We start from the raw sequence: 6,388 nt of genomic DNA on the forward strand, positions 1-6,388 counted from the left end.
CTGATATATCTTTATTTTCACGTGTAAGGGCTTATGGAACTAACAGATTTTTCTGTTATTGTTCAGAATCTCCAATTTGTTAGAGCTTTTAACAAATGTATCTATGGGATTTGGAAACAATCTTGTCAGCTATTCATTCTGATTTGGCTTGTACAGGTATGCAATCCCCTTTTAATGTTTCTGTTTTGTTGGAAAGTCCATATATCCCGCCTTTTTACCTACTGTATATCATTTCTTGTTTTTTTTTTTTTACCCGGTTTACTACATTGTGGTTCAACCATGTACATAGGGCACTAAATATATAATATAAACAACATTTTAGACTGCTCCGTGTTTACTAGATGTGGTTATCCTAGTTTTCTGGGGGGTTTTTTTCATTTATTAAAATTTTTATTCCTTAATGATTTACCCCAAAGGGCACAACACCTTCGACTCTTAAAGCACTTTGGTTACATCTTAAAGCGTAGTTCTACCCAAAAGTGAAAGCTCCGCTTATCTGACTCCTCCCCCCTCTGGTGCCACATTTAGCACCTTTCGGGGGGAGCGGGTATCTGTTTTTGACAGGTACCTGTCCCCACTTCCAGGAGATCACGATCACTCTGAAGTTCGGCCCCCCTCCCGGGCATGCGCAGTAGGGAATTGGCTGTAAAGCCGCAAGGCTTCACTGCCGGTTTCCCTTACAGACCATGGCGGCGGCAACACCCGACAGGCGATGGAAACATCGGCTGGGGTGCCGGCATCACTGGATTCCAGGACAGGTAAGTGTCCTATTATTAAAAGTCAGCAGCTTACAGTATGTGTAGCTGCTGACTTTTAATTTTTTGCTGGGGGGGGGGGGGGGAACTCTGCTTTTATATAAGTGGAAATGTTGCCACTCTTCGCTGTTTGTATTTTGGGAGGAATTTTTTATGTTTTATATCAATATTTCTCATAGCTGTTACTTTTTGTGTGTTTTTTTTTTGTAGCCCTGATGAAAGGGGATTTGTTGGCCTTCAAAATGCATTGCCTGCCCCTTGTATTCTTGTGGAATCAATAAAAAATCTTTGAACTCGTGAGATGATGTTTTTGCACTCTATATGGCTCTGATATATGTATATTTCTTAATTTAATTGACCCCCACCCTTACGGGGTTGAACCTAAGACATAAGGCTCAATGAATGCCTCTTTCAAACTAACTAAAGATCTACATCCAGGGCCTCATTTCCATCTTAAACTGGTCATAGTTGGATCTAAATTCAGCTGGTTCAGCAGGTACCAGCCAAAATATCGATCCATCCATGGCCATTTCCACTGGACAGATCTAACGGTCAACTTCTGTCAAACGGGAATGTTGGAAAACTTTTGTTGATCAGCAACTGCTGCTACCGATCGGTGTATTTTAACTGTGGAGGTCTTCCACTGTCACAATACAATGGCACAGCGGAGGGGGAGGATTACTCCATCCATCTCACTTGTGTGGGTGGGGAAATAATTCATTTGCTTTTTGATCTGCCTACTGGCTGATTAAAAAAAAAAAAAAAAAAAGAGTAATTTATGGCCAGCCTTTTCCCAGGACTGAATTTAGGGACCTAAGAAACAAGACTAAAAAAGAAAAAACCTTCTAAGAGTAAGAGACAGATGAACTTCAGTGATTCGGTAAATATAGGCATAGGAATATTAGAATGTACAATAAATAAGTACCCAGAAAGAAAAACATCAAACAAAATGCATCCAAAACAAAAAAATAAGTACAATTAACAAAATAAGTTCTTAGCCATACCAAAAGTAGGAAACTATAATATTTAAAAAATAATCTTCATGTAACATAAAAAAGAAGAAAAAAAGAAAAAAAAAATTGCTATTGCACAGTAAGTATCACTGGAAGTCACTAGATGGCAGCAGCACTGCTGCAAAAAATAATAACATAGACTATATAGTAAAGCCCAGATTAACATATTTTATTATTATTTTAGGTAAATGACATCCATGCCAATATGAATGATGAAAAGGCAACAGATTTGGAGCATAGTTAACCATTTTTTAATGCAGTTGTAGATCTGATTATAAAGGAATCTAAACCAATCAGGAACCACAACCTCAGTGTCAGCTTTAACATCCATTTTACCCAAAAACTAAGAAGACCCTTTTCATCCTAACAGGATCATATCATGATAGACTCTTAAAGCGGTTCTACACCCAAAACCAAAAATGTAATATATTGCAGCTTACGAATAATTGAATGTGGCGGCTGCATTTGTTTTCTTTTATTTTGCCTTCTTTCCTCTGTTTGCATCTATCAATCTGTCCAGTAACACACCTCCTGTATTAGAGTGTCCCCATCCTGGATGAAGGAGCAACAGAGCCATCTTCGGACAGCAGCATTGTCCGCCTGAGTGAGGGTAGGGTTAGACTTACTAGCAGATTTAGATACACTAACAAACTCTAGCAAATATTTTATAAACAGTTACAGCAAACAGTTTTTTTCTTTTTCAGATAAAGGTTTTACATAAACACATAAAAGCTGATTATTCTAAACACCCCTGTCAGTGTTAAATGGTTTGTCTCAATCCTGCCACTGCTACATCTGCAGGACAGTTTGTTTTGTTGAAAAACAACAAACTTATCAACTGTATCATCAGATGAAAATAAAAGTAAGTAAATGTAAACACAATATACAGTACTAAGAGGTAAGAAATCTGAAAACATGCAAAAAAAGGTGTTCCATCCTTGAAAAGATTAATTTACTTTTGATAGCACCACCTTGCAGCTCTCTTAATCAGTGGGCACTGAAGACTTTGGAAACACAAGCGGAAAAAAGAGTGCGCAGGCTCTGGTGCAAAACATTTTTATTCAGTAAACAAAGAAATAAAAACAATACACTCACAAACATGAGTAGATACGGGCATATTATCTTCTTATTTCCCTCCTCGGCAATGCATGTCCGTTGTGTCCTGTGTGTCCTCGGCAAAGGTTCCAGCTGACACTACAGGAAGCTAGAATGGCCGAATGCAAGTGCAGCTTCCGCCACTCTGCACACTGACAGGTCTCTTGGTCTCTTGGAACACTGATAGAAGACTTGGTCGGCTGCTGGGTAAGCCAGTGCCACCCTCAATACCATGTGACCAGGAGGGCTGGCAGCTGTTCCAAGGGACTTGGAAAAGGAGGCCACACTCTCTGAAACGCGTCGTCATAGTCACAGTCTGCATACCCTATCAGCCGTCTGCCCTCCTAGTCACGAGAGCAGCTCTGGATTGCCTAGATTTGGTAAGGTGTTTAGTTTACAATAAGCTGGCATTTGGGGTGGGAATCACAGGTTTGCCCTTTTTTAAGCAATTTTCTTTTGAGTCATATTGGGGAGAGGAGCATTATGGGACTTCAATCCATGGATTTGCCTTGGAATGGAATGATATATGGTTGCAACTTGATTTAGTAAGAGATTGCACAAGTGGCAGGTGGAGCACTTTATCACTGGTGTCACACTGATGTTGGTATATTCACGTGAGCACAATATATATACAGTATCTCACAAAAGTGAGTACACCCCTAACATTTTTGTAAATAGTTTATTATATCTTTTCATGTGACAACACGGAAGAAATTACACTTTGCTACAATGTAAAGTAGTGAGTGTTAGCTTATATAACAGTGTAAATTTGTTGTCCACTCAAAATAACTTAACACAGCCATTAATGTCTAAACCGCTGGCAAAGTGAGTACACCCCCAAGTGAAAATGTCCAATTTGGGCCCAATTAGCCTGGCCCCTCCCCTTGGGTCATGTGACTCGGTAATGTTACAAGGTCTCAGGTGTGAATGGGGAGCAGATGTGTTAAATTTGATGTTATCTCTCTCACTCTCTCATACTGGTCACTGGAAGTTCAACATAGCACATCATGGCAAAGAAGTCTCTGAGGATCTGAAAAAAAAGAATTGTTGCTCTACATAAAGATGGCCTAGGCTATAAGATTGCCAAGACCCTGAAACTGAGCTGCAGCATGGTGGCCAAGACCATACAGCGGTTTAACAGGACAGGTTCCACTCAGAACAGGCCTCGCCATGGTCGACCAAAGAAGTTGAGTGCACGTGCTCAGCGTCATATCCAGAGGTTGTCTTTGGGAAATAAACCTATGATTGCTGCCAACATTGCTGCAGAGATTGAAGGGGTGGGGGGTCAACCTGTCAGTGCTCAGACCATACGCCGCACACTGCATCAAATTGATCTGCATGGCTGTCATCCCAGAAGGAAGCCTCTTCTAGGGATGATGCACAAGAAAGCCCGCAAACAGTTTGCTGAAGACAAGCAGACTAAGGACATGGATTACTGGAACCATGTCCTGTGGTCTGATGAGACCAAAAAAAACGTATTTGGTTCAGATGGTGTAAAGCGTGTGTGGCGGAAACCAGGTGAGCAGTACAAAGTCAAGTGTGTCTTGCCTACAGTCAAGCATAGCGGTGGGAGTGTCTTGGTCTGGGGCTGCATGAGTGCTGCCGGCACTCGGGAGCTACAGTTCAGTGTACCCACTGGAAATAGTTGGGGGAGTTCCCCAGCTCGGTTGAACCTTTTGAAAATGTTACTGGTTTTAGTATTTTACTAATGATTCCGCCGTAATTACTGATGATTTTGCACTTATTGGTGTTCTCCGCCTGGGTGTCGGGCGGCCTCTTGCCCGTCTTGCACATGCGTGGGCGGGGGGGCGATAGGCCGCGTGGCGTCCAGCCATGGCAATTACCTGCTGCCTCTGCTATTGTATTACGATGATGGGGCCGCTGGGGAATGGTCCCATGCCACTTCCTTGTGAGCTTGCCTCCCCGCCCATGGTGGGGGCAGCCTTACACATCGAGATGGGAATGTTTACTTCCCTGTGCCCAGTGGCCAATTTTGGTCTCAGGGCGCTTTATTTGTCTATGCATTTTGAGTTTACACTTTTTCTTTTTTTTCTAAATTCTATCTTTTCTTCTTTCCTCTATATCTTCTCTTTCCCTAGGAGTGTGGCCCCTCTCGGCTTCGGGAGCTCCGAACAACGGAATATGGTGATGACCGATGGGGGGATCGTCGGCGACAGGTGAGTACAGTCTGCCATACTGCCATGTTAGCTCATAATACTTCCTCTCTGACAGTTTTAACTCACAATGACCAGGGCTTCAATTCCCAGACCAAATGCATAATGGCTTTCCAACAGTATCACAGATGGAAAACTGATATAGTTCTTCTACAGGAGACACGATTTTCTACCACTTCCACACCTAAATACATGCATGCCAAATATCCCGCTCAAAGATAGGGATGGTAGATACAGTATTTAATGGTAGTGGGCATGATTAGGGGGAACCCCATTTCTCTCATATCATAATATGCCCCCAACTCAGGCCAAGTTAACTTTTTTGAATCCATGTTCCCTGTTTTGCTTCCCCATGTCAAAGGCCAGGTGATCATTGGGGGGATAGCAATGTGTCTCTTGAACTGGCTGTGGACAGATATAACCCCCTTAAACCAGTGGTAAAACACATCCCTAAACAAGGCTGTAAATTGGCCCGCTTACTGCACTCCAAATACCTAATTGATGTTTGGAGGGACATATATCCCACTACGAAGGATTTCACCCATTATTCCTCAGTACATAAGACCTATTCCCGTATTGATCATATTTTCACTTTCTCTTCGCAAATATCATTTATCCTTAAATCCCAGATACTGGAGGTATCGTGGTCTGACCATTCTCTGATTCAAATGCCTGTCAGGGCGTTCGGGACTAAACCCGGGACGTTCTCGTGGCGACTCACTGCCTCCTTACTAAATAATCCCACTATCTTCTCAAAAGTAGAGTCTGCTATTTGCCAATATTTTCAGGACAACATCCCCAGCGATACTAATCCGAGTGTTAATTGGGCGGCCCACAAGGCTACAATAAGGGGTAGACTAATTCAACTGGCAGCTAGATCCAAACACATCTACTTGCTTATGGAACTTGGTTATGGAACAGGAGGAGGCTCTGCGAGTGCTTCACCTGGAACAAAAACAGAATCCCCTCAGGGACCTTCGGCACAAAATAGACGCTGCACGGCTAGCCCTAAACCTTACCCTTACCACTAAGGCGGAAAAATATCTCCGCTGGTCCCGCCATCGCTTCTACACCCTGGGAGACAAACCCTCCATGATCTTAGCACGCAAATTGAACCCCCGCCCCTATAACCCTGTACTTCCCCGATTGCGCCTCCAAACGGGCATATTATCCCAAAATCCAGACCTGATAGTGCGTGAATTCTACGCGTTTTATTCCAAACTCGGCATCTCCGGGTCCACTCCTTTCACCCGAAGGTCGAGGACTTTCTTAAAGATGTCCCTCTCTCACAAATCCATAAGGATCATGTAGAAATCCTTGAGGGACCATTCACAGAAGGGGAAGTGAAGCT

This window comes from Pelophylax lessonae (genome assembly GCF_965119305.1).
Source record: "Pelophylax lessonae genome assembly, chromosome: 10".
NCBI lineage: Eukaryota > Metazoa > Chordata > Amphibia > Anura > Ranidae > Pelophylax > Pelophylax lessonae.